This window comes from Sapajus apella, unplaced genomic scaffold (assembly GCF_009761245.1).
Source record: "Sapajus apella isolate SASKATOON/1434 unplaced genomic scaffold, GSC_monkey_1.0 scaffold269, whole genome shotgun sequence".
NCBI lineage: Eukaryota > Metazoa > Chordata > Mammalia > Primates > Cebidae > Sapajus > Sapajus apella.
The window spans coordinates 45264-71350 of NW_022437209.1; the positions used below are offsets into that span (position 1 = coordinate 45264).

The 26087-nt window shown below is 44.2% G+C and overlaps 1 protein-coding gene and 1 non-coding gene across 2 annotated transcripts in view; one reads left to right on the plus strand and one right to left on the minus strand.

The window, feature by feature from the left end:
* The window catches only part of PTPN9 (protein tyrosine phosphatase non-receptor type 9), a 103731-nt gene that overhangs the window by 9471 nt on the left and 68173 nt on the right, over window positions 1–26087 (plus strand). The window lies entirely within an intron of this gene.
* Window positions 11124–11263, minus strand: LOC116545442. The gene has a single exon (XR_004266315.1). It is a non-coding gene; the product is annotated as a U4 spliceosomal RNA (small nuclear RNA).

Here is a 26087-nt window from a genome sequence, read left to right on the forward strand (position 1 = left end):
CCCAGGCTGGAGTGCAGTGGTGTGATCTCGGCTCACTGCAACCTCCCCCTCCTGGGTTCAAGTGATTCTCCTGCCTCAGCCCCCCAAGTAGCTGGGACTACAGGCACCCGACACCATACCCAGCTAATTTTTTTGTATTTTTACTAGAGACGGGGTTTCACCATGTTGGCCAGGCTGGTCTTGAACTCCTGACCTCATGATCTGCCCGCCTCAGTGTCCCAAAGTGTTGGGATTACAGGTGTGAGCCACTGTGCCCAGCCAATATTAGCCGTTTCACTTCTTCTATGTTTCATCCTGCCTTGATATATCAGACAATTGGGAGTACCTTCTTTTTCATAATCAGTCATTTTAACATTTTCCCCCTATGCACACCTCCATGCGAGATCTTGGTTGTCCTTCCTGGCCACTAAAAATAACCATCGTTTTCTATTCCTGTTCCTCTGAATAAAGGAAAATGTTCCTGGAAAAGGTAATTTAGCTTGCACTCTTCAGTGCTGGAGGGCTTGGAATTAGCACTTTCATATCTGATTTGGAAAAGGCCCCTGAGGAGCCTAACTGAGCTTCTTAAGTGTTTGGTACTTGTTCGGTGCAGGTAGGTAGGTTTATGGAATTATTCTGAAGCCAGAATTTATTTCTACAATAAAGTCTGGACAGGTTGAAAGTCATCTATGACTTTAAGACTGAAGTATCTGGGGATGTTCATCCATTAATTACTTTTTAATTGCTTGAACACCTAGCTAATCTTTACCTTAGCATTTATTTTGAAGTGAATCATTATTATAGATATACATCATTATTTATGATAATATAATTCATTATATATCATTATTACAATCAGTCTTTTAAAAAATGGGCTGTTTAAAGCTGGGCATGGTGGCTCATGCTTGTAATCCCAGCATTTTGGGAGGCCAAGGCCAGTGGATCACTGGAAGTCAGGAGTTTGAGACTAGCCTGGCTATCATGGCAAAACTCCGTCTCTACTGAAAATACAAAAAAATTAGCCGGGCATAGTGGCGCATGTGTGTAATTCCAGCTACTCCAGAGGCTGAGGCAGGAGAATCACTTGAACCCAGGAGGCGAAGGTTGCAGTGAGCCGAGATCGTGCCACTGCACTCCAACCTGGGAGACATAGTGAGATTCTGTCTCAAAAAAAAAAAAAGAAAAGAAAAGAAAAAACATGGGTTATTTAGATTACCTACAATAATGATCATATGTTTCTGTTGCTGAGGCTGGAATGTGGTGGCAATCATGGCTCACTGAAGCCTTGACTTCCCAGGGTCAAGCGATACTCCAGTTTAGCCTCTTGAGTAGCTGGGACCACAGACACGTGCCATCACATCCAGCCAATTTTTTTTTTCCCGCATAAATAGAGATAGGACCTCACTGTGTTTCCCAAGCTGGTCTGAAACTCCTGAGCTCAAGCTATCCATCCGACTCAGCCTCCCAAAGTGCTGAGATTATAGGCATGAAGCACTGTACCCAGCCCATATGTTTCTTTTCCTTTTTTTTTTTTTCTTTCTTTCTTTTTTTTTTTTTGAGAGAGTCTCGCTCTGTTGCCTAGACTGGAGTGCAGTGTCACTGTCTCTCCTCACTGCATCCTCCACTTCTCAAGTTCAAGCGATTCTCCTGCCTCAGCCTCCCAAGAAGCTGGGACTACAGGCAGATGCTACCACACGTGGGTAATTTTTTGTATTTTTAGTAGAGATAGGGTTTCACTATGTTAGCCAGGGTGGTCTTGATCTCCTGATCTTGTGATCTGCCCACCTCGGCCTCCCAAAGTGTTGAGATTACAGGCATGAGCCACCATGCCTGGCCCCATATGTTTCTTTTATAATGAAAAATAACCTTTTGTGAAAAGTGCTGTGTTTTTTACACATTTTAAGATTATACTAATAAATGCTGAGATCTCAGTTTTTAATATTATTGCAAATCTGGCCTTTTTATAAACCAAAAGATTTTTTTTTTTTTAAGACGGAGTTTCACCATGTTGGTCAGGCTGGTCTTGAACTCCCAACCTCAGGTGATCCGCCTGCCTTGGTCTCCAAAGTGCTTGGATTACAGGCGTGAGCCACCACGCCTGGCCAAACCAAAAGATTTATAAGTAAAACCTAGGCCTTTAGGGATGTGATGGTGATGACCCTTTGGTAGAGCTCAGGAATCCCTCAGCTTCCTTTGTGGCTCTTGGTGTTTCACTTAACGTTTCTGAGTCTGTTTTGTCTTATTTCCGTAAGGAATTTTTTTGGAGATCTGCTTAATTAAGTAAAATCCCTTGTATTGCCGGGCACAATGGCTCACGCCTGGAATCCTAGCATTTTGGGAGGCCAAGGTGGGTGGATCACCTGAGGTCAGGAGTTCAAGACCAGCCTGGCCATCATGGTGAAACCCCATCTTTAAAAAAAAAAAAAAAAATCCCTTGTATTTACAAAATGCTCAATAAATAGTGGTAAGTATTCTTGCTGTCTGTGATAGAGGAAACTTTTTTTTTTCAGATAAGAATGGGAAGAACCCTGGGCATGGTGGCTCATGCTTGTATTTCCAGCACGTTGGGAGGCCGAGGTGGGCAATTACAAGGTCACGAGTTTAAGAGCAGTCTGACCAACGTGACGAAACCCCGTCTGCAGTAAAAATACAAAAATTAGGCCGGGCGCGGTGGCTCAAGCCTGTAATCCCAGCACTTTGGGAGGCCGAGGTGGGTGGATCACAAGGTCAAGAGATCGAGACCATCCTGACCAACATGGTGAAACCCCATCTCTACTAAAAATACAAAAAAAATTAGCTGGGCGTGGTGGCGTCTGCTTGTAGTGTCAGCTACTCAGGAGGCTGAGGCAGGAGAATTGCCTGAACCTGAGAGGTGGAGGTTGCAGTGAGCTGAGATTGTGCCACTGCACTCCAGCCTGGCGCCTGGAAACAGAGTGAGACTCTGTCTCAAAAAAAAAAAAAAAAAAAAAAAAAAATACAAAAATTAGCAGGGTGTGGTGGTGCATGCCTGTAATCCTAGCTGCTCGGGAGGCTGAGGCAGGAGAATTGCTTGAACCCGGGAGGCGAAGGTTGTGATGAGCCAAGATTGTGCCACTGCATTCCAGCCTGGGCGACAGAGGGAGATTCAGTCTCAAAAAAAAAAAAAAGCATAGGAAGAAAAATGAAGAGCCTGACCTTATAGCATTGAAATAATAAAAGATTCCGAGACAGCCTAAGAATTCTAACAGTCACCATGCATGAGTAATGTGCATAGAAGAGTAGTGAGGCTACCTTAGTTCATTTTTACTGTTAAGACTTTGCATCATCTATTGGTTCATTGGTTTATTTCTTCTTTCTAGGTTACACATTACCTTTAGGTGCACTGGTGGTGGTGGTCTGCTTCTGCTGCTGCTTTTCAGATAAAACATTAAAAGGACATCTGATGATATAAAAATGACTTGCAAATGAGTGCAAAGAATGACAGTCTGTATTATCTTCCATATTAAGCAGCCTTTATGAACAAAATTAATCATTTCATTGTTTATCTGTGGTTCTCTATCAGGATGCTCCCCCCCCCCGAACATTTGCCAATTTCTAGAAACTTCTTTAGTTGTCATGACTGTGGGAGATGGTATTGGCAACTAGTGGGTAGAGGCCAGGAATGCTGCTAAACATCCTCTAATGCAAAGGACAGCTCCCTACAGCAAAGAATTATCTGGTCAAAATGTCAAGAGTGCCAGAGTTGAGAAAAAATGGTTTATCTCTGAAAAATTTTGTGATTAGGAACAGTTCGAAGTTTTCACTCTAAAGTTAAAGATAGGTGTTTGTTCAACACATTTAGTATTTTTAAAAATATTGGCTGGGCGTGGTGGCTACACCTGTAATCCCAGCACTTTGGGAGGCTGAGGTGGGTAGATCATGAGGGCAGGAGTTTGAGACCAGCCTGGCCAATATGGTGAAATCTCGTCTCTATTAAAAACACAAAAAATTAGCTGGGTATGGTGGCATGCGTTGTAGTCCCAGCTACTTGGGAGGCTGAGGCAGGAGAATTGCTTGAACCCGGGAGGTGGAGGTTGCAGTGAGCTGAGGTCTCACCACTGTACTCCAGTCTGGGTGACAGAGAAAGACTCTGTCTCAGAAAAAAAAAAAAAAAAAGAAAGAAAATATATGTCACCAAATACTGACTTCAGTGAAAAGCTCTAGTCTAAAACCAATTGTTTTATAGCATAACCATCATAGAGGATAAAATCAGCCATTTCCACAGCCTTTGCAGGGGTTTTCAGAGATGGAGGGATTTTATTTAGCTTGTTAAAAATTATTATTTTTATGTATGTATTTATTTATTTTTATTTTTTTGAGATGGAGTCTTACTCTGTCACCTGAGCTGGAGTGCAGTGGTGCGATCTCAGCTCACGGCAACTGCTGCCTCCCGGGTTCAAGTGAATCTCCTGCCTCCAGCCTCCTGAGTAGCTGGGATTACAGGTGTCTGCCACTACGCCCAACTAATTTTTTGTATATTTAGTAGAGGTGTTTCACCGTGTTGGCCAGCCTGGTCTCAAACTCCTGACCTCCTGATTTGCCCACCATGGCCTTCCATAGTGCTGGGATTACAGGCATGAGCCACTGTGCCCGGCCTATGTATGTATGTATGGATGGATGGATTTATTTTTCGAGACAGTCGTGCTGTGTCGCCAGGTGCCAGGCTGGAGTGCAGTGGCGCGATCTCAGCTTACTGCAACCTCTGCCTCCCGGGTTCAAGCAATTCTCCTGCCTCAGCCTCCCAAGGAGCTGGGACTACAGATGCGTGCCACCATGCCCAGCTAATTTTTGTATTTTTTTAGTAGAGCTGGGTTTTCACCATGTTGGCCAGGAGGTCTCGATCTCTTGACCTCGTGATCCATCCGCCTTGGCCTCCCAAAGTGCTGGGATTACAGGCGTGAGCCACTGCACCCAGCCTATTTATTTTTAGTAGAGACAGAGTCTTGTTATGTTGTCCACGCTGGTCTTGAATTCCTGGCCTCAAGGGATCCTCCCACCTTGCCCTCCCAAAGGATTAGAATTACAGCCATGAGCCACTGCACTCGAGATGAAGGTATTTTATATGACAGAACAAACACTACTGAGCCTTGCCGTGTTATCATAATGCATCATTTTTATTTTTCCTTTTCAAATGTTTCTCTTTTTAAAAATTATTATTTTTGTCAGGCATGGTAGCTTAAGCCTGTAATTCCAGCACTTTGGGAGTCTGAGGCAGGAGGATCCATTGAGCCCAGAAATTCGAGGTTACAAAGCTGTAATTTTGCCACTGCAGTCCAGCCTGGGCAACAGAGTGAGACCCTGTCTCTATTAAAAACAAACAAAAAAAGACTGGCTGGGTGCAGTGGTTCACACCTGTAATCCCAGCACTTTGGGAGGCTGAGGTGGGCGGATCACCTGAGGTCAGGAGTTGAAGACCAGCCTGTCAAACATGCTGAAACCTCGTCTCTACTAAAATGCAAAAATTAGCTGGCTGTGGTGGCATATGCCTGTAATTCCAGCTGCTTGGGAGGCTGAGGCAGGAGAATCACTTGAACCTAGGAGGCGGAGGCTGTAGTGAGCTGAGGTCGTGCCATTGTACTCCAGCCTGGATGACAAGAGTGAAACTCCATCTCAAAAAAAAAAAAAAAAAAAGAAAGAAAGAAAGAAAATATGGTGTATAGATACACGCTGGGATACTACACAGCCATAAAAAAGATAATATGTTTTGGAGCAAGGATGATGGAGCTGGAGACCATTATACTAAGCAAACTAATGCAAGAACAGAAAACTAAATGCTGGCCAGGCATGCTGGCTCATGCCTGTAATCCAAGCACTTTGGGAGGCTGAGGCGGGTGGATCCTTTGAGGTCAGGAGTGCAAGACCAGCCTGCCGTCTCTACTAAAAATACTAAAATTAGCTGGGCATGGTGGCACATACCTGTAATCCCAGCTACTTGGGAGGCTGAGGCAGGAGAGTCGCTTGAACACGAGAGGAAGAGGTTGCAGTGGGCCGAGATCACACCACTGCACTCCAGCCTGGGCAACAAGCGAGACCTCATCTCAAAAAAAAAAGGAGAAAACAGAAAACAAATGCCACACGTTATCACTTATAAGTGGGATCTAAACATTAAGTATACATGGACCACAAAGAAGGGAACGATAGACACCTGGGTCTACTTGAGTGTGGTGCGTAAACAAAAAAAATAAAAATGCACATTTTCAAGTCCTCGCCTCGATCTGAATCAGAAACTCCACAGGTGGGATCCAGTAATACGTATTTTAACATCTCTAAATCCATAGTCAACGTCTGACAACCAGTGATTCAGAAAATATGTAGGATGCTGTTGTTGATCAAGGAACCATCTAGAAGTGAGTTTAGACATTCAGGTACACTTCAGGAAGGGAAGTCTTGAATTTACAGATTGGCTCAGAACTAGGTATTAACCAGTCTGAACTGGATGAAAGCTCCAGGAATCATTTGGTTCTGGACTAGAACTGAGCTGTTCTCTGGAAGAGGAGCAGCAAGGCAGACTTCTCAAAGACTAGTGTTTTTCATGGTTTCTCTCATCTGAAGAAAGAGCAGAGCCCCTTGAGATATGGAAATGGAACCAGTATATCTGCATGGTTGAAAAGAGGGCATTGAGACACCTGATGTCCACTACAGATGGCATTCCCTAGAGAGATGCTTGGCTTCCAAGGGAGTATTGAATGAAACAAGACACAGGCTGTTCTGATTCAGCCAGGAAAACCTGCTAATTTTGACAAGGCCATTCCATAGGGAAGCTCACATTACTCCAGTGTCAGTTGCCCTAAGAGTCTGGACGTGGGAGTTACCAGATTTAACCGTCTGGATTCTGCTGGGCAGCTGAGCCAAGCCCAGTTCTAATTAGAATTAGAACTGGGCACTGCAATGAGGACATCCAGATTACAGGCAGCTATTTAAGATTTCATTCTTTGTAGGTTTGCAAATAGTCTCTTAGGTACAATAAGCTGATCAACTTGTACCATTTTATGAGCATATATAGGTTTGTTACTGAGTTTATCTGAGGGCCTTTTTGGATTTGAAAGTATTGATCTAGGCCGGGCATGGTTGATCACACATGTAATCCCAGCACTTAGGGATGTTCCGGCTGAGGCGGGAACATCAGTTGAGGAGTTTGAGGCCAGCCTGGGCAACAAAGGGAGACCCCGTCTCCACAGAAAAATTTTACAGCCCGGGTGCAGTGGCTCACACCTGTAATCCCAGCGCTTTGGGAGGCTGAGGCAGGCAGATCACCTGAGGTTGGGTGTTTGAGACCAGCCTGACCAACATGGAGAAACCCTGTCTCTACTAAAAATACAAAATTAGCCAGGCATGGTGGTGCATGCATGTAATCCCAGCTATTTGGGAGGTTGAGGCAAGAGAATCGCTTGAACCTGGGAGGTAGAAGTTACGGTGAGCCGAGATCGCACCATTGCAATCCAGCCTGGGCAACGAGAGTGAAACTCCATCTCAAAAAAAATTTTTTTAATTAGCTGGGCATGGTAGTATGTTCCTGTAGTTTCAGCTAGTTGGGAGGCTGAGGTGGGAGGATCATATGAGCCTGGAAGGTTGAGGCTGCAGTGAGCCATGATTGTGCCTCTGCAGTACTCCAGCCTGGGTGACAGAGCGAGATTATGTCTTAAAAAAATTTAAAAAAGAAAAAAGGATCGGTCTAGCAGGTTTGAAATGGCTAAGATGACTGACGTTGCCTAATTGTACATCCTCCTGACCAGCTGCATCCTTTTAAAAGGGAGTAATGGAGGTGTGGGTCAAGGAGATATTCAGGATGAGTCCTGGTTTCTTGAGTATGTGACTCAGACTCAGGATTGATTCAGTTACCTAGAGCACAGAGTTGGGTCTCAGCCTTGGGAAGAACTCGGGGGCCAGTTAGATTTGGTGCAGATTAGCATCGAGTCTAATCTGCAGGCCAAGGCCAGATTAGCAGCAAGTCTGACATGCCACATCCTAGAATTGTGGACTAGAAGTGAACAAGTCACTTCTGTCAGATTCATTTGGGTCTTTGAGACTGAGGCAAAATTGAGTGTGAGGGATGTGAATATGTTGTGGGGGGATATGTGAACATGAACGTGTTACTGGGGAATAGAGATGGAAGCAGTTGTCAGGTAGCTTTGGTTGGATGGAGTGGAGGGAACAGAGCTAGGAAGAAAAAGGCTAGTTACTATGTTTTCAGAGCTACTGACCATTCTCATCTGCCCTGGATTGATTTTTTTTGCCGGTGACACTCTTAAAGTTTAGCACTCGGGACTAAAGATAGTATCAAGAAGCCGGGCGCGGTGGCTCAAGCCTGTAATCCCAGCACTTTGGGAGGCCGAGGCGGGTGGATCACGAGGTCAAGAGATCGAGACCATCCTGATCAACATGGTGAAACCCCGTCTCTACTAAAAAAATACAAAAAATTAGCTGGGCATGGTGGTGTGTGCCTGTAATCCCAGCTACTCAGGAGGCTGAGGCAGGAGAATTGCCTGAACCCAGGAGGCGGAGGTTGCGGTGAGCCGAGATCGCGCCATTGCACTCCAGCCTGGGTAACAAGAGCGAAACTCCGTCTCAAAAAAAAAAAGATAGTATCAAGAATGAAGTCTGATAGGACTTTTTGCTTTGGACACTGTGCTTCAGTAATGGGCTCCAAATTCACAATAATTTTTGGCAGTCTTAGCAAGTTGTTGATTCATAGATTCAAGTCAACTAAGATCCCTAATTCTTTTCTTATGTACTCCTGTTAAGTTTCATCTGGTGCTTCTAAAATTGATTTACTTGCTCTTTTCCTTAAATTTCATTTTGTTAGATTTAATGTGCACTACCATTTGTTGAGTCTTTATGTCCCAAGAACTTTACAAATATTACTTTTTCTCCTGTCTTACAATTTCATGTAGTATTACCCCCATTTTATAGATATCAAAGTTAAGGTCCAGAGAAGTTAAGTAACTTGCCTGGATTCTAAACAGTAAGTGACAGAATCTGGTATGCAAACCTTTGGCTACCTGACTGCAAATCCTGTTGCTTTTGAGTACCATTCTAGCCCATTGTTCCAACCAGTTTTGATCTTAACTAAAGGCCTTCCTTCTATATGGTCAACATAACCCAGTGAACTTGCCTAAATCTTTTATGGGACCATATCTAGTTTGCCAGTGACCCTCTTAAAGTTTAGCACTCAGAACTGAAGACAGCCTAGGTGCTTTTCGACTTACTCTGAGGTTATGTCCCAATAAACCATCATAAGTTCAAAATATAGTAAGTCAAAAATGCATTTAATACACCTAACCTACTGAGAATAGCTTATCCTATGATGTTCAGCTCATTTCTGAGCCTTAAACATGCCCAGAGGACTTACATTAGCCTAGAATTAAGCAAGATCATCTAATACAAAGCTGATTTTATAATCAAGTGTTGAGTATCTCATGTAATTTGTTGAATACTGAAAGTGAAAAACAAAATGGTTGTAGGGGTGTCAAAGTATAGTTTCCACTGAATGCTCATCACTTTTGCACCATTGTAAAGTTAAAAAAAAACACTTTTTGTTTTTTTCTTATTTCTTTTTTTTTTTGAGATGGAGTCTTACTCTGTCACCCAGGCTGGAGTGCAGTGGCACAATCTGAGCTCATTGCAACCGCCACCTCCCAGGCAAGTTCCAGCAATTCTTCTGCCTCAGCCTCCCATGTAGCTGAGACTATAGGCATGAGCCACCATACCCAGCTAATTTTTGTAGTTTTAGTAGAGACATTTTCACCATGTTGGTCAGGCTGGTCTCGAACTCCTGACCTCAAGTGATCTGCCCACCTCGGCCTCCCAAAGTGCTGGGATTACAGGTATGAGCCGCCATGCCTGGCTAAATTCAAAAAATTATATGTCAGACCATCATAAATTGGGGACCGTCTGAATTAGAGATGAGGTCTGGTAAGCCTCCTTGTTTCTGATGCTATGCCTCTATATTGTGCTCATTGCCATTAATGGGACTGGGCCAGAGACAGATGCTGAGTAAATTAATGGAAAGAGCATGGGGTGACCAGCTTGGCCAACATAGCGAAACCCCCTCTCTACTAAAAATAGAAAAATTAGCTGGGCTTGGTGACATGCGCCTGTAGTCCCAGCTACTTGGGAGGCAGAGGCAGGAGAATTGCTTGAACCCACCCAGGAGGCAGAGGTTACAGTTAGCCGAAATCACGCCCCTGCACTCCAGTGTGGGTGACAGAGCGAGACTCCATTTCAAAAAGAAAAAGAGCATGGGCTTTAGAGTCAGATTTCGTTTTGCCATCTTGGTTGTATCATGGGAAGTAGAGTGACTTGGTAAAATCCTTAACTTCCCTTGGCCTTTATTTCCTCATATTTAAAATGTCTTAATAGCCCTGGGCAGGGTGGTTGGTGCATGCCTGTAGTACCAGCTACTCTGGAGGCTGAGGCAGGAGGATCCCTTGATCCCAGGAGTTTGAGGTCAGCCTGTGCAACAGTGAGATTCTGTCTCTGAAAAATTGTTTTTAAGTCTTAATATCTACAAATGGGCCTGTTGGAAATGTTGAATAAAACATGGATGTAAAGTACTTGCCCAGCACACTGTAAGCACTCAGTAAACATTGGTCTGTCTTCCTCATTCCAGGCCATTCCTTTAAAGTCTTATTTTTTTGACTGGGCATCGTGGCTCATGTCTGTAATCCCAACACTTTGGGAGGCCGAGGCAGGAAGATTGCTTGAGCCTAGTTCAAGAGCAGCCTGGGCAATACAGTGACAGCCTGTCTCAACAAAAAAGAAAGAATGTTAAAAAAAAAATTTTTTTTTAATTTTATTAAATTTTCTTTTGGCCGGGCGCGGTGGCTCAAGCTTGTAATCCCAGCACTTTGGGAGGCTGAGGCGGGTGGATCACGAGGTCAAGAGATCGAGACCATCCTGGTCAACATGGTGAAACCCCGTCTCTACCAAAAATACAAAACATTAGCTGGGCATGGTGGCGCGTGCCTGTAATCCCGGCTACTCAGGAGGCTGAGGCAGGAGAATTGCCTGAACCCAGGAGGCGGAGGTTGCGGTGAGCCGAGATCGCGCACTCGCAATAGAGATTGGAGAAAAAAGAGCGAAACCCCGTCTTAAAAAAAAAAAAAAATTTTTTTCTTTTAATTCAGTCTCCATAGAGACTGTCAAAAATCACCAATCTGACTATATTGAAAGTCGTCACAGCAGGGTATTGGGAAAAGTTTTCAATTAGCAATAATCGCGCCTTGGATAAACCTCATTGGCTATGATACTGCCATTTTGCAAAGCTAAAAAAAGAAAAATAAATCTTTTTATTTTTTATGTCCTTTAAAATTGACTCCACCTTCCTAGTTCCTAATGTCCCACTTCACCTCCGCCATGGAGACTTGCCCTGTTGCCCAGGCTGGAATGCAGTGGCACCATCTTGGCTCACTGCAACCTCTGCCTCCCAGGTTCAAGCAATTCTCTTTTCTCAGCCTCCCAAGTAGCTGGGACTACAGGCGCATGCCACCACACCCAGCTAATTTTTTGTATTTTTTTTAGTAGAGACTGGGTTTCACCATGTTACCTGGACTGGTGGCGAACTCCTGAGCTCAGGCAATCCACCTGCCTCGGCCTCCCAAAGCGCTGGGATTACAGGTGTGAGCCACCGCGCCCAGCTGAATTTTTTATATTTTTAGTAGAGATGGGGTTTCACCTTGTTAGCCAGGATGGTCTCGATCTCCTGACCTCGTGATCTGCCTGCCTCAGCCTTCCCAAAGTGCTGGGATTGTAGGTGTGAGCCACCGGCCGGCTTCTAATGGTATATATATATATATGTTTTTGTTGTTGTTGTTTGAGACGGAGTTTCGCTCTTGTTACCCAGGCTGGAGTGCAATGGCGCGATCTCGGCTCACCGCAACCTCCGTCTCCTGGGTTCAGGCAATTCTCCTGCCTCAGCCTCCTGAGTAGCTGGGATTACAGGCACGTGCCACCATGCCCAGCTAATTTTTTTTGTATTTTTAGTAGAGACGGGGTTTCACCATGTTGACCAGGATGGTCACGATCTCTTGACCTCGTGATCCACCCGCCTCGGCCTCCCAAAGTGCTAGGATTACAGGCTTGAGCCACTGCGCCCGGCTCTAATGGTTTTTTAAGGCTGTGTTTGGGTGATTGTTTGTCAGCAGGGCTATCATATGCCCCCTTGTGGCAGCACACTTGGTCACAGAAAGTAGTGGTTAAGAGGTACAGTTGGCCCTCTGTATCTTTGGGTCCCGCATCCATGGATTCAACCAAGTACAGATCAAAAATATTCAGGGAAAAAAACTAATAAAAATAACAATACAGGTCGGGTGCAGTAGCTCACGCCTGTAAACCCAGCACTTTGGGAGGCCGAGGCTGGTGGATCGTGAGGTCAAGAGATCAAGAACATCCTGGCTGACATGGTGAAATCCAGTCTCTACTAAAAATACAAAAATTATCCGGGTGCCACACCTGCCTATAATCCCAGCTACTTGGGAGGCTAAGACAGGGGAATCGCTTGAACCCAGGAGGCAGAGATTGCAGTGACCCGAGATCATGCCACTGCACTCCAGCCTGGTGACAGACTGAGACTTCATCTCAAAAAATAAATAAATAAACAAATAAAGTATATGGGAGCTGATTGCAGTGTCTCCAGCCTTAGCAACAGAGTGAGACTCTCAAAAAATAAATAGGCTGGGCACAATGTCTCACACCTGTAATCCTAGCACTTTGGGAGGCTGAGGTGGGTGGATCACCTGAGGTCAGGAGTTCAAGACCAGCCTGGCCATCATGGTGAAATCCCATCTTTAAAACAAGAAAGAAAGAAAAAAAGAAAGAAATAGGCTGGGCATAGTGGCTCATGCCTGTAATCCCAGCACTTTGAGAAGTTGAGGCAGGCAGATCATGAGGTCAGGAGATTGAGACCATCCTGGCCAACATGAGGAAACCCCATCTCTACTAAAATACAAAAATTAGCAGGGCGTGGTGGTGCATGCCTGTAATCCCAGCTACTTGGGAGGCTGAGGCAGGAGAACCGCTTGTACCTAGGAGATAGATACAGTGAGCCAGATGGCGCCACTACACTCCAGCCTGACGACAGAGCAAGACTCCGTCTAAAACAAATAATAAAGTATATGGGAGTTGATTGCAGTGTCTCGAGCCTGTAATCCCACCCACTTGGGAGGCCGAGGTGGGAGGATTGCTTGATCCCAGGAGTTTGAGGCTGCAGTGAGCTTCCATTGGGCCACTACACTCTAGCCTGGTGACAAAGCAAGACCCTGTCTCTTAAAAAAAAAGTGTATGGGAGAATGTGCATAGATTGTATGCAAATACTATTCCATTTTATATGAAAGTTGGGCATCCACAGATTTGGTATCTGAAGGCAGTCCTGGAACAAATTCCCCACTAATACCAAGGAATTATTGCATTCTGTAGATTTCTGTGCGATTATGGGTGAGATGCCTAACCTTTTTCTGCCTCAGTTTCATCATATGTAAAATGTGGATAATAATAGTACTTGACATAAAAGATTGTTATGAGTATTAAATAAGTTGGCTGGGTGTGGTGGCTCACGCCTATAATCCCAGCACTTTGGGAGGCCAGGGCGGGTGGATCTCCCAAGGTCAGGAGCTCGAGACCAGCCTGACCAACATGGAGAAACCCACAAAAAAATATTTTGTATTTGTAAAAATACAAAATTAAACGGGCCTGGTGGTGCACGCCTGTCCTAGCTACTTGGGAGGCCGAGGCAAGAGAATCGCTTGAACCTGGGAGGCAGAGGTTGCAGTGAGCCAAGATCACACCGTTGCATTCCAGCCTGGGCAACGAGTGAAACTCCGTCTAAAAAAAAAAAAAAAAAAAAGTTAATATATTTAAAGTTCTTGGAACAGTGCCTGCCAGCTAGTGCTGTTTATTCTTTGCTCCTATTAATATTATAAACTACAGATAATAATGCCCATTTTGTTTATAAGAATTAAATGAGGTCGCCAGGTGCAGTGGCTCACACTTGTAATCCCAGCACTTTGGGAGGCTGAGGCAGGTGGATCATCTTAGGTCAGGAATTCAAGACCAGCCTGGCCATCATGGTGAAACCCCATCTCCACTAAAAATGCATAAAATCGCGGGGTGTCATGGTATATTCCTGTAATCCCAGCTACTCGGGAGGCTGAGGCAGGAGAATTGCTTGAACTCAGGAGGCAGAGGTTGCATGAGCCAAGATTGCACTATTGCACTGCATCCTGGGAGACAGAGCAAAACTGTCTCCAAAAAAAAAGAATTAAATGAGATAAGTATGTCAACTACTTAACATTTTGCCTGGCAAGTAGATATAACTACTAAGTTAACTGGCAGTCTTCCTGTCCACAAAGATATGAAACACTCATTAAATGCCTTGCTGAAATAAAGATCTGTTCTTTGTATCAGTGCTTTTCAAACTTTATCATGCATAAAAAATTACCTGCATTCCACAGCTGGATCAGCAAAAAAAAAGAAAAAATAATTACCTGGGGGTCTTGTTAAAATGCAGATTCTGATTCAGTTGTGGGGTCCAAGATTCTGGCAGGCTCCTAGGTGACAACAGTGATGCTGGTCCGCAGACCACACTTTTGAGTATCACTGCTAGATGTTCTGTTTCTTTCTCAGTTCAGTTGTATGTGTTTTTTTGTTCTTGAAAGACTTGGCTTCAGCAAATTGCTTCTGGTAATCACAACGTCCCTTTCTAAAAGCTTAAAACTCATCTTTTAAAAAATAATTTATAGGCCAGGGCTAGGTGTGTATGTATGTGAAAGAGAGGATTTGCAGAGTTTACCAAGGATTGCTGTCAAGGATGTTAGGGGCTAGAAACTTGCAGCTCTCAGTAGATGCTCCTGCTTAGAAATTAGTATCACATTTGCCCATCTCCCGACTCTGACACCTCATTCATCTTTAAAAATCTATAGCAGGCTGGGCGTGGTGGCTTACACCTGGAATCCCAGCACTTTGGGAGGCCGAGGCAAGCAGATCACTTGAGGTCAGGAGTTTGACACCAGCCTGGCCAACATGGTGAAAACCCGTCTCTACTAAAAATACAAAAATTAGTTGGGCATGGTGACGTATGCCTGTAATCCCAGCTCCTGGGGAGGCTGAGGCAGGAGAATTGCTTGAATCTGGGAGGCAGAGATTGCAGTAAGCCAAGATCGTGCCATTGCACTTCATTCAGCCTGGGTGATGAAGCGAGACTCTGTCTCAAAAAAAAAAAAAAAAAAAAAAAGATCTACAGCAGAGATTCATCAGGCTCTTTTTGGAGTTCTCAGGATTGTCAGATTGTTAGGGGCTCTGTTGTTTTGAAATTCACTTTCTTTCTACAGAGCTTGTTTTTTCCCTCTTCAGACTGATCATTGTACTTGATGACAGAGAAATGGAAAAAGGAGTTGATCAAGACAGTTTTTGGGGGTGGAATTGGAGGTAGACAGGGTCTTACTCTATTACCCAGGGTAGAGTACAGTGGTGTAATCATGGCTCACTGCAGCCTTAACTTCCCAGGCTTAAGCGGTTCTCCCACCTCAGCCTCCCGAGTAGCTAGGACTATCGGCATGCATTGCCACACCCAGCTAATTTTTTAAATTTTAGTAGAGATGAGGTCTTGTTATGTTGCCCAGGCTGGTTTCACACTCCTGGTCTCAAGCAATCCTTCTGCCCCAGCTTCTCAAGCTCTAGACAGTTCTCACAAAACTCTTCTTGTTATCTTTAACTTTATTAACAAGCCTTGCTTCATTATGGGCTGTTACTGTTGCTTTAGATTAGAGCCACCATTCTTTTTTTTACTATGCCTCTATTTTTTGTACGTGTTTGTGAGTGACCATTTGACACCTGTACTCAGGAATGCTTTTGGATTGTGCTAGTCTCTTCAGATTGTTTCCTTTTTAAATTTGAAATTAGCAGCCAGGTGTGGTGGCTCATACCTGTAATCCCAGCATTTTGGGAGACTGAGGTGGGCAGATCGCTTGAGCCCAGGAGTTAGAGATTAACCTGGGCAACACGGTGAAACCTCGTCTCTACAAAAAATACAAGAATTAGCCGGGTGTGGTGGTCCACACCTGTAGTCCTAGCTACTCATGAGGCTGACGCAGGAGGATCACTTGAGCCTGGGAGGTTGAGGCCTCAGTGAGGTATGTACTCACCACTGTAATCCAGTCTGAGCTACAGAGACCGTGTCTCAAAGAAAACAAAAATTGGAATAATTATAATTAATTGATTAATTGCATAATTCATATTATCTCACTTTTAAGGATTAAAAAAAAAAATGCCAGCATCTGACTAGGCAGTGGCTCACACCTGTTAATCCCAGCACTTTGGAAGTCTGAGAGGGGAAGATTGCTTGAGCCCAGGAGTTTGAGATTACAGTGGGCTATGATTGCCCCACTGTACTTCAGCCTGGGTTACAGAGGAGACCTGTCTCTATTTTTTTTTTTTTTTTTTTTTAGACTGAGTCTCCCTCTGTTGCCAGGCTGGAGTGCAGTGGCACTATCTCAGCTCACTGCAACCTCCAAGCAATTCTGCCCTCAGCCTCTGGAGTAGCTGGGATTACAGGCATGCACCACCATGGCCGGCTATTTTTTTTCCTTTTTTGTATGTATTTTTAGTAGAAACAGGGTTTCACCATGTTGGCCAGGATGATCTCGATCTCCTGACCTTGTGATCCACCCGCCTCAGCCTCCCAAAGTTCTGGGATTACAGGTGTGAGCTGCTGCGCCTGGCTTATTTTTTTTTCCCCTTGTCTCTAAAGAAAAAAATGAAAATGGAAATTAAAACAAAAAGCAATACTAGCATCTGTCTTCTCTTTAGAAGTGTGTATTATGATATTTTAATTTAGTTAAATCTGCATTTTTTTTTTTTAAGACAAGGTTTTGGCCAGGCATGGTGGCTCATGCCTGTAATCCCAGCACTTTGGGAGGCCGAGGCGGGCGGATCACGAGGTCAAGAAATTGAGAGCATCCTGGCCAACATGGTGAAACCCCGTCTCTACTAAAAACATACAAAAATTACCTGGGTGTGGTGGTGTGCACCTGTAGTCCCAGCTACTTGGGAGGCTGAGGCAGGAGAATTGCTTGAACCCAGGAAGCAGAGGTTGCAGTGAGCCGAGTTCATGCCAGTGCTCTCCAGCCTAGTGCCTGGTGACAAAGCAAGACTCTGTCTCAAAAAAAAAAAAAAAAGACAGGGTTTCACCATGTTGGTCAGGCTGTTCTTGAACTCCTGACCTCAGGTGATCCGTCTGCCTTGGCCTCCAAAATGCTTGGATTACAGGCGTCAACCACCGCGCCCGGCCTAAATCTACATTTTAAAATCACTGTAGCCGGGTGCGGTGGCTCACGCCTGTAATCCCAGCACTTTGGGAGGCCGAGGCAGGCGGATCACCTGAGGTCAGGAGTTTGAGACCAGCCTGACCAATATGGTGAAAACCTGTCTTTAAAAAAAAAAAGAATAAATAAATAAATAAATAAATAAATAAAGCACTGTAATACGATGGTTACAGTATGGGCTCTCTACAGTTGGAAAACTTATGTTCTGATTCAGGCTCTACCACTTTTCTTATTCTGGGACTTTGGACAAGTTTCATAACAGTTGGAAATCTGTTTTCTCATATATAATATAGGGATAATAATAGTAACAATCTTTAAGGGCTATTGAGAGAATTTGATAATCCATCTAAATCTTAGTCTCTGACTTGTGGTTAGAACTCTTTTTTTTTTAAATAAAGGGGTTTCACCATGTTGGTCAGGCTGCTCTTGAACTCCCAACCTCAGGTGATCCGCCCACCTTGGCCTCCAAAGTGCTTGGATTACAGGCGTGAGCCACTGCGCCCGGCCTTGTGGTTAGAACTCTATACCCAGTAGGGGCCAGGTGTGGTGGCTTATGCCTGTAATCCTAGCACTTTGAGAGGCCAAGGCAGGCAGATCACTTGAGGTCAGGAGTTTGACAACAGCCTAGCTAACATGGTGAAACCCAGTCTCTACTAAAAATACAAAAATTAGCCGGGTGTGGTGGTGCACAACTATAATCCTAGCTACTTGAGAGGCTGAGACTGGAGAATTGCTTGAACTCTGGAGGCCGAGGTTGTCACTGCACTTCAGCCTGGGTGACAGAGCAAGACTCCGTCTCAAAAAAAAAAAAAAGAACTCTATACCCAGTAAACATTAGCTATTGTTAAGGTCTGGTGTTACTTGAAGCGGGGTAGTAAATTTTACACAGTGCTTTCAAGGATAGCCAGTTATTTGATCACATGAGACAGTCATAGGCAGGTTGTTTTCCTTTTTTGGATGAGAAAATGAATGGCACAGAAGGGTGTTTCGTTTTTTTTTGTTTGTTTGTTTGTTTGTTTGTTTTTGAGCCAGAGTCTTGCTCTGTCACCCAGGCTGGAGTGCAATGGCACAGTCTCGGCATACTGCAACCTCAGCCTCGCCGGTTCAAGCAATTCTCCTGCCTCAGCCTCCTGAGTAGCTGGGATTATAGCTGCCTGCCACCATGCCTGGCTAATTTTTGTATTTTTAGTAGAGATGGCGTTTTACCATGTTGGCCAGATTGGTCTTGAACTCCTGACCTCATGATCCACCCCCCTCAAGCTCCCAAAGTGCTGGGATTACAAGCATGAGCCACTGCGCCCTGTCTTTTTTTTTTTTTTTTTTTTTTTTTCCTTTTGGAGACAGAATCTCGCTCTGTTGCCCAGGCTGGCAGGCTGGAGTGTAGTGGTGCCATCTCAGACCACTGCAACCTGTGCCTCCCAGGTTTAAGCCATTCTCCTGCTTCAGCCTCCCGAGTAGTTTGGACTACAGGTGCATGCTACCACGTCCGGCTAATTTTTTTTGTATTTTTAGTAGAGATGGGTGTCACCATTTGGCCAGGCTGATTTCGAACTCCTGACCTCAGGTAATCTACCCACCTTGGCCTCCCCAAAGTGCTGGAGTTACAGGCATGAGCCACCATGCCCAGCCTGGCACAGGTGGTTTTGACTTTCCTGAGTCAGAGTTCTGCTGTGGCAGAACTGGGTCTTCAATGTAGGATCACTGGTACTTCATCTAGAACTTGCATTCTTAACTGTCTCCTGACAACACATAGTTATTGGCTATCAGACTTTTAAGGATCACGTGGCTACTTTCTTCTTGAAACCCTTTCAATTTTTCACCTAGTATTTCTCATTGGTCTGGATAAAGTCCAGTGTAGTCATTTTATCATTTTAGGATGAAACTGTCAGCAAGAATTTATCAGGCTTTCTGCACCCACTCACCCTTTTTAAGGTAAATGCGGTATCTGCCAAATGTAAAAGTTCATGAAATTTCCTGTTTCTTTTTTTTTGAGACAGAGTCTTGCTGTGTCACTGAGGCTGGAGTGCAGGCGCACAATCTCAGCTCACTGCAACCTCCGCCTCCTGAGTTCAAGCAATTCTTCTCTCTCTGTTTCCCGAGTAACTGAGACTACAGGCACGTGCCACCATGCCTGGCTAATTTTTTGTATTTTTAGTAGAGACAGGGTTTCACCATGTTAGCCAGGATGTTCTCCATCTCCTGACCTTGTGATCCACCCACCTCGGCCTCCCAAAGTGTTGGAGCACTGCGCCGGGCCAAAGTTTCCTATTTCTTCTTTTTTTATCTTTCTTTTTTTTTTTTTTTTTTGAGAGGTAGTTTCGCTCTTGTTACCCAGGCTGGAGTGCAATGGCGCGATCTCGGCTCACCGCAACCTCCGCCTCCTGGGTTCAGGCAATTCTCCTGCCTCAGCCTCCTGAGTAGCTGGGATTACAGGCACGCGCCACCATGCCCAGCTAATTTTTTGTAGTTTTAGTAGAGATGGGGTTTCACTATGTTGACCAGGATGGTCTCGATCTCTTGACCTCGTGATCCACCCGCCTCGGCCTCCCAAAGTGCTGGGATTATAGGCGTGAGCCACCGCTCCCGGCCTTCTTCTTTTTTTAATTATTTTTTGAGATGGAGTCTTGCTCTTGCCAGACTGGAGTGCACTGGTGCGATCTCGGCTCATTGCAACCTCCACCTCCCTGGTTCAAGCAGTTCCCCTGCCTCAGCCTCCCGAGTACCTGGGACTACAGGTGCGTGCCACTACACCCAGCTAATTTTTTATATTTTAGTACAGATGGGATTTTACCATGTTGGCCAGGATCGTCTCAATTTCCCGACCTTGTGATCCATCCGCCTCTGCCTCCCAAAGTGCTGGGATTACAGGCATGAGCCACCACGCCCAGTCTGAAGTTCCCTATCTCCATAAAATCGTTATCACCATTACAATTTTGGGATCTGAGTCAGGAAAACAATCCATATTTTCTGTTATTGAGTACTTTGAAGGGGTCTCCCAACAGCTGTATCATGTTCATTACTCTCTTTTATTCTTATTCAGAAATTTTCTAGTGTGGTTTGTGGATTTCTGCAGGGAAATATCATTTTGGGATGTGCTGTCATTCCACTTCCCCTCTTAAGGTTTGAATTACTTACTTTGGAATTAAAAAGACAAAAATAAATAATAAAAATAATAAAAATTTGAATTACATTTGCCCATTCATTGGTGTACAGTGTTCACAGTTCTACCATACTCAGATTTTTATGGACAGAGGCCATGTCTTATTTTACAAAATCCATAAATTTATTTTTTTCAGACAGTCTTGCTTTGTCACCCAGGCTGGAGTGCAGTTGTATGATCTTGGCTCACTGCATCCTCCCCATCCCAGGCTCTAGCAATTCTCGTGCCTCAGCCTCCCGAGTAGCTGAGACCACAAGTGTGTGCCACAATACCCAGCTAATTTTTGTATTTTTAGTAGAGACGGGATTTCTCCATGTTGGCCAGGCTGGTCTTGAACTCCTGACCTCAAGTGATCCTGCCTGCCTCAGCCTCCCAAAGTGCTGGGATTACAGGTGTGAGCCAGCATGCCTAGCCATAAATTTACTTTATTTTATTTTGTATATTCCATTATAGATGTCTGACGTTAAGATATTTACAGGAAATTAAGATATCTAATTTCCAGATAGCTCCTGTGATTTAATAGTCACCTCTTCCATTGCTTTTCTTCTTGTGTTATTTTCCTGATGTTCTGTCCCAGTTTTATTTAGGACATTTTTGCTCTCCTCTATTTTATTTTAACTCTTTGGTAGAGATGGGTTCTCACTATGTTGCCTAGGCTGGTCTTGAACTCCTGGGGATGAGCATTTACCCATCTCAGCCTCCCAAAGTGCTGGGATTACAAGCGTGAGCCACCATGCTCGGCCCTCTGCTATATTTTAGATGTTAAGTTCTCATACTTTTATTGGCAAGTGTTCAAATGTGTTCTAACTACTCTCTGTAAACAGCACTCTTTTAGCAGGCCAAGAGCCCATCACCACTGACACATTTACTTACCAGAATGGTGTCATTGTGCTTTGTGTTGAGTATGCGGTTGTGGCATGAGTATGCGGTTGTGGCATGGCATGCAGTTGAGTATACCCTTGGCTCCTGCACCTTCCCAAGCTTATAGTTCAGTGGGAGCAGATAGACAATAACATAAGCTTTATAATACTATTTGCTCAGTGCTTGGCTGGAAAGCAGTAAAAGTTTATAGGATGAAGTGGGATTTAGGCTGACCTGAAGGGTAAATAGGAATAAGCCAGGTTTGGGAGTAGAGGAAGGGAAATAATGTTTTAGCATGATCTGGAAAGCCAACTTCAATTTGCTCATGGCCATTCACACTCCTTCTTTCTTTGGAGAAAAATGTGTTACCAAAGGACCTTCTCACCCTCTTCGTTTATCAATCTCTTTAGATTCCCTCCCCCACCAGAAAGACTACAGGTTTCTTCTGATTTTGTGGTTCACCCCCTCATTAGCTGGAATAAGTGGTACTTGGCAAGCTGTCTTCAGGTTCTTGTGGAGAGCGTGACCAGCTACCCCTGTTACCTCCCTCTGGGAACCTAGATGACTTGCTCTTGTTGGTGGATGAGGAGCTTCTTGGTTTTTTTTTGTGTGTGTATGTGTGTTTTGTTTGTTGTTGTTTTGCTTTTTGAGACAGGTTCTGCTCTGTCACCCAGACTGGAACACAGTGGCATCATCATGGCTCACTGCAGCCTTGACCTCCCAGGCTCAAGTGATCCTCCCCCTTCAGCCTCCTTCTAGGACCACAGCAGTACACCACCATGCCCAGCTAATTTATTTTCATATTTTGTGGAGATTGGATATCCTTATGTTGTCCAGGCTGGCTTCTTTCTTTTTTGTTTGTTTGTTTGTTTGTTTTGCTCGTTTCAAACTCCTGGTCTCAAATGATCCTCCTGCCTTGGCCTCCCAAAGTGTTGGGATTATGGGCGTGAGTGCCCACACCTGGCCAGAAGCTTCTTGTTTACTTGGCAGATTTTGTTTTTTTCTGTTTCTCTTCTGTGTTATATTCTTCTGCCTCTCAACCTCTTAATATGAATTTTCTCCTATGACAATTTAGAATTGTTTACTTCCTTGTTTAATTATTTCCCCTGTTGTCTCTGGGAATTCTGCATCCTCTTTGATAACGTTTGCCTGGCAAGTGGTTTTTAAACCTGAGAGGGGAGATGCCATCCTGTGTTTAGTAAATATGCTATTGGCAAATGCCTCCAGCAGGCAAGTGACTGTGGCACACTCCTGCAGTGCACTGAAGCATCCCCATCTAGGGCTAGCAGTTCGTAAAACCAGCTGTCATCCTTTACCCCTGTGTAGAGCTCCCTAACTCATTTTTTTTTTTTTTTTTTTTGGCCCTGAAATGAAGATTACCAACAAACTTATTGTTTGGTGGCATAGTTTCAAAAATATTATATTCAGAAATTCCTGTTTTGTATATTTTAGTTAAAGGCTATATAAAATGAATACATTTTATTTTTTGAGTAGATAATATAGTCATAGGATTTGAACTTAAAAAGATACAGAAAGGAATATGGAAAATATTAATCTTCTCACCATGTCTTCCAGCCTAGTTCTCCTCTGAGACAGCTGATGCTACCAGTTAGTTTCTTGTGTATCCTTCAAGAGTAATTTTATGCATAGATCAACAAACAAATGACATATATTACATATTAAGATGAATGATAGGTGTCTTGTATTTCCCAAGCCCATTTAGTGCAGTGGAAAGACTATAAGGATTTGAAAAGACTTGGATTCAGTCCTCAGAACATCAGGTCTGCCATTTATTGGTTGAGTAACCTTGGACAGTTTGCTTTGCCTCCATGAGCCTTTAATTTCTTTATGTGGTTAATAATACCTAGCTTGTCAGGTTGAGTATGATGTAGTACGATTCCTTCTTTGGTATATTTTAAATGCTTCACGCATGGTTGCTACCATTGTGATTTTTTGCAGGACCATGCTCTTTGGTCTGTGTGAAGTGGGAGGGGCAAAATCTTGCTCTAAAAAAATGAAGGGATTGAATCGACTTCTTTACTGTAATAAGTGACTAATGCTGTCTTATGTATGCAAAGAAACCATGAGCCAAGAGAGACAGAAAAAGCATTTGAAAAGGAATAGAACATTTTCTGCTCATCAGGTATTGGATACAGACTGTTCCAGATCTGGGGCTGTCACACTTGGCTGGTGGAGCGCTGATAAACCTTAGCCCTTCACTTGTGCAGGTAGGAAGTCATTAACACTGAGGAGCTTTTCCTGTTTAACAGCTCAATTAACTCTGGCCACTCAGTGTTGCCTGAAGCTTTGGACTCAGTTGGGAAGCCTCACTTGGTCAGCCCTGGTTTCCTGTTGTTCTGTTCCCAGTGTGATACTAATCCTTTAATGGCAGTTAGCTTTTTTCTTCTTGGGTTTTTGCATAATGCTTGATGTGATAGGTGGAAGAGTACCATGGTTTCAGAACCATCCCATTTGGTTTCATAAGGCAGATGAGTGTTAGGCTTTTTTTTTTTTTTTTGAGACGGAGTTTCGCTCTTGTTACCCAGGCTGGAGTGCAATGGCGCAATCTCGGTTCACCGCAACCTCCTCCTCCGGGTTCAGGCAATTCTCCTGCCTCAGCCTCCTGAGTAGCTGGGATTACAGGCACACGCCACCATGCCCAGCTGATTTTTTGTATTTTATTTTAGTAGAGACGGGGTTTCACCCTGTTGACCAGGATGGTCTCGATCTCTTGACCTAGTGATCCACCCGCCTCGGCCTCCCAAAGTGCTGGGATTACAGGCGTGAGCCACCGCGCCCGGCCCTTTAGGCTTTTTATTTTTAATTTTTTTTTTAGAAAGAGTCTCTGTCCCCCAGGCTGGAGTACAGTGGCCGGATCTCGGCTCACTGCAACCTCTGCCTCCCAGGTTTAAGCGATTCTTCTGCCTCAGCCTCCAGAGTAGCTGGGACTACAGGCGTGTGCCACCACACCCAGCTAATTGTTGTAGATTTAGTAGAGATGCGGTTTCACCATGTTTTGCCAGGCTAGTCTCGAATTCCTGACCTCGTGATCTGCCTGACTCGGCGTCCCAAAGTGCTGGGATTACAGGCGTGAACCACCATGCCAGGCCAGGTTTTACTTCGTGGTTATTTGGCCTTACCCTTTCTGATGAGATTTGTAGGGCTTTGAGTTTGAAGTTCACATAGTCCTTTAATGGGTGAACAAGAAAGATGTTCTGTCTTGCAACAGGTAGATATCAGAATAAAGAGACCTGATAGTATGGGTTATCTTTTAAAGTAAGAAAATTTTTGTAAACTCACTGTGAAAGATTTTGTGCCAGATCTTGTTTTAAGCAGTTGGTTCTGAGTTCCCATATATGTTTAACCAGATTGTTGGGAGTACAGTAGTCTTATTAATGATTTATCTTTTTTTTTTTTTTTTTCTTTTAGACAGAGTCTTGCTCTGTCCCCGGGCTGGAGTGCAGTGGCGCAATCTCAGCTCACTGCAACCTTTGCATCCCGGGCTCAAGTGATTCTTCTGCCTTAGTCTCCTGAGTAGCTAGAACTACAGGCATGCGCTACCACTCCCAGCTAATTTGTGTATTTTTACTAGAGATGGGGTTTCACCATGTTGGCCAGGATGGTCTTGATATCTTGACCTCATGATCCGCCTGCCTCGGCCTCCCAAAGTGCTGGGATTACAGATGTGAACCACCATGCCCAGCCAATGATTTATCTTTAGTAAACAAATTACATTTACTATCTTCTCTCTGAAGGAACTTGGTATTTAGAAGAAAAGCTTTAATTGGAGGACCACTGAAGTTAGAAATGTTCGCTCATTTGAATGTGTGAACTCTTTTTTTTTTTTTTTTTTCTGAGATGGAATCTCCCTCTGTCACCCAGGCTGGAGTACAGTGGTGTGATCTTGGCTCACTGCCTCTTGGGTTCAAGTGATTCTCCTGCCTCAGCCTCCCAAGTAGCTGGGATTACATGTGCACACCACTATGCCTGGCTAACTTTTGTATTTTTAGTGGAGACATGGTTTCACCATGTTGGCCAGGCTGGTCTCAAACTCCTGGCTTCAAGTAATCTGCCTCAAGTAACTCCCTTGGTTCCCAAATCGCTGTGATTATAGGCATGAGCCACCAGGCCCGGCCTGAAATTGTGAACTTCTAAAATGTATGTCAGATTTTATTTATTAGGAAGTGTGAAGTATAGAACTTCTTATGGCTAAGACCTGTAGAAGATATGATTAAAAAATTTGAAGACATAAGATACCCATAGTTTCTCTGCTCTTTTGAAGGAAAGCATCAAAAATAAAAAACAAAAGTGAAACTGACTTTTACAACAGTTTAGTTCATAGAGGTAGAGCAAATAAATAGGCACAATGAAAGAAAAGAGAGTAGAGTCAACTAAATTTGAATGCACTGTAAATACTTATGAAAAAATATTTGTGTGGCTGGGGATGTTGGCTCACACCTATAATCCCAGCACTTTGGGAGGCCAAAGCAAGCAGATCTCAGGAGTTCGAGACCAGCCTGGCCAACATGGTGAAATGAAACTCTGTCTCTACTAAAAATACAAAAATTAGCTGGACTTGATGGCTCGTGCCTATAGTCCCAGCCACTCAGGAGGCTGAGACAGGAGAATCTCTTGAACCCAGGAGGCAGAGGTTGCAGTGAGCTGAGATTGCGCCACTGCACTCTAGCCTGGATGACAAAGCGAGAGTCTGTCTCAAAAAAAAAAAAAAAAAAAAAAAAGGCCGGGCACGGTGG